Below are 3134 nucleotides of genomic sequence, written 5' to 3'. Positions count from 1 at the left end.
TTTTTTTTTTTTTTTTCTAATAGCTAATGATTGTGAACATTTCTTCATGTGTTTGTTGGCTGCCTGAATATATTCTTTGGTGAAGTATCTGTTCATATCTTCTGTTCATCTTATAATCAGATTGTTCGTCTTTTTGATGTTGAGGCATTGGAGTTTTCTAGAAATTTTAGAAGTAAAAGAAATGTCATTACTGAATAGTTCTCCCAGTCTGTAGGTTCTCTTTTTACTCTTTTTGAGAAGTCTTCTGATCCACATAAGAATTTAGTTTTCAGAAGGTCCCAATCATCTAGTTTATCTTCTGCTGTCTGTACATCTTGAGTTATGTTTGATTGTCCATTTATGCCATAAATTAAGGCCCCTAAGTTTGCCTCTATTTTTTCTTTGATGAATTTTATAGTTTTATGTATCACATTTAAGTCTTTGATCCACTTGGAGTTAGTTTTTGTGTATGGTGTGAGGTATGGATCTTGTTTCATTTTTCTGCAAATGGATATCCAGTTTTGCCAGCACCATTTGTGAAAGAGATATGTTTCATGTGTGCTGGAAAAGAATGTATATTGTGCTGTTGTTGGGTGATGTGCTCTGTAGATGTTTATAAGGTCAAGTTGCATGATCATATTTTTTATTTCTTCTGCATCTTTGTTGAGTTTCTTTCCAGTTGTTCTTTTATTGAAAGTGGTGTATTAAATCTCCAGCTATTACTGTAGAGTCATCTATTTGTCTTTTCAATTCTTTAAAGTCTGATTTATGTATTTTGGGGCTCTTTCATTGGGTGCATAGATATTTATTATGGTTGTGTCCTCTTGTTCAGTCAGTCCTTTAATCATTTTATAATGCCCTTCCTCATTTCTTAAGGTCATTTTTGTCTTAAAGTCTATTTTATCAGAAATTAATATTGGCACATCTGCCCTCTTTTGGTTGCCATTTGCTTGATATATCTTTTTCCAACCCTTGATTTTGAATCTATTTTTGTCTTTGTGTCTAAGGTGAATCTCTTGTAGACAGCATCTTGATGGAATATGTTTTCTTATCCAGTCTGCAACCCTCCATCTCTTGAGTGGTGCATTTAATCCATTCACATTCAGTGTAATTATCAACAAGTATGAATTTACTATCATTTTGTTATGTGTTTGTGTGTGTGTGTGTGTGTGTGTGGTGATGCTGTTTTCTTTGTTCTGTATAATTTTTTGTGCTGAGCTCATTTTGTTTATGAATCGTGTTATCATCTCCTTCATTGCTATTGTTTTAGTATTTGCTAAATATTTGTGCTTGTCCTCTTTTTTATTTTGATGGGAAGGTTTATTATTTTTCTTTGAGGTTACCCTGTGATTTATTATTTTCTTCCCAAGTTTAAAACAGTGTGTTCTATCTTGCAATTGTCTTGACTTCCTCACTATTTGGAAGTTCTCTAACTACACTACTTATTCCCTCTTTTTGACAGGCTCTGTCAGGGCACAGACCAGGATGGAATTCCTGCTGATCAAGAAGGTGGGTCGAAGCAGGGGATGGCCATATCTCTGTTCACCAAGAGGGAGTATAAGAGTAACAGGGGAAATACTGCACCTTTCTAGATGTCAACCTCCAGTGCAGTTGTCTATGCTGTCCTATGCAAGTGGAGCCTATTCTTAGGTCACTGTCCAGGTAAGTACACTATTTGCAAATATTCTAAATGGCTGTGCCCTCAGGTCAGCCACTGGCAGTCCACAAGTCTGTGTGTCTCCTTCTTTGCTGTTTTCCTTTCTGGCTGTCAAGCACCAATGCAGTCCTTGTCCATGCAGTCTTTGGTTGAGCATAGCTGATTCTTAGGTTGCTACCAGGAAATATTCAAGATGGCTGTGCCCTCAGGGCAGCCAGCAGTCCACAGCTCCATTTGTCTCCTTACTCACTGTTTTCATTCAGGTTCTTCTACTAATTGGTATTTAATCCACTTCTTTATCCTTCCCTTCAAAGATCAAGGTTCCAGGATCATCTTCTGTATCGGTTTCAGTTGGTTTCTCATTGCTTCGTTGCAGAGGGTCTGTGTAGCTTGTCTGCCTATTGAGCCATGAACTCAAGCCATGGTCTTTTCAATCACCTCATCTGCATGTGAAAGCTAGACAGTGAAAAAGGAAGACAGAAGAATTGGTGTGTTTGATCAAACTGTGGTGTTGGCAAAGAATATTGAACGCACCGTGGACTGCCAGAAGAGGGAACAAATAACTCTTAGAAGAAATCAAAGTGGAGTGCTCCTTGCGAGGGAGGATGCAGAGACTTGGTCTTGCTTATTTGGGGCTTGTCATCAGAAAAGAGCAATAAACTAAAAAAGACATCACGTTTGGTAAAGTGGAGGGTCAGCAAAAATGAGGCAGATTGACACAATGACCGTAACAATGGACTCAAACATACCAACCACCGTGGAGATGGAGCAGGACCTGGCAATGTTTCCTTCTGGCCCACATGCGCTGGCCTTGAGACGGAGTTGACTCTAAGATGACTAACAACGCCTCCCACCCCCACCCAACTACCCCTCCCAACACCAGGAGAGTCTGGCCTCGGGTGGGAAAGCCCAGGGCTCTTCGGGGATGAGGGTGGGGTCAGGGGCCCTGGCTCCTCGTCATGTAGGTACTGATGCCCGGGGCGAAGCACTGGGCTCTGTCCCAGGTGCTGAGTGCCCAGCGTAGCGCGATGGATATTGTTCCTCCGCGCACAGCGCACGGGGGTTCCAATTGCGGATGGGATCATCTTTGGGGTTGTGTCAGGGTTGCGGCCACTACCGGGGATGGGTGGGGTCCCCCGGGGGACTGTTCAGGGTTCCTCGCCTTACTGATCCAGAATTCATTCCTGCTGAATCCGGATCGGAGCATGAGGCCCCACCCCAGGCTCGAGAATCCCAAACCTGAAAGAAGAAGTGACACCCTCGGATCTGTGGCCACATCCGCACGGTGGGTTTCCTGTTTTTCCCCAAACCGAGCACAGACGCTTCTTGAAGCCACAGACGGGAGGGAAAGGGGTGGTCTCCTGCCTGGGTCCCCTTGGCCTCCAGAGTCCAGGGTGAGGTTGCAGCCCCAGAGCATTGGCTTGTCTGACCTGAGTCTTGGCCGGGGTCCAGAAGGGAAGGAGGGTCGCCTAGAGGCTGACAGATGATGAGATGGCAG

This window comes from Orycteropus afer, unplaced genomic scaffold (genome assembly GCF_000298275.1).
Source record: "Orycteropus afer afer isolate SDZICR_OR568_19922 unplaced genomic scaffold, OryAfe1.0 scaffold00405, whole genome shotgun sequence".
Classification (NCBI taxonomy): Eukaryota; Metazoa; Chordata; class Mammalia; order Tubulidentata; family Orycteropodidae; genus Orycteropus; species Orycteropus afer.
The sequence above is the reverse complement of the archived record's forward strand: the minus strand, read 5'-3'. Positions refer to the sequence as shown.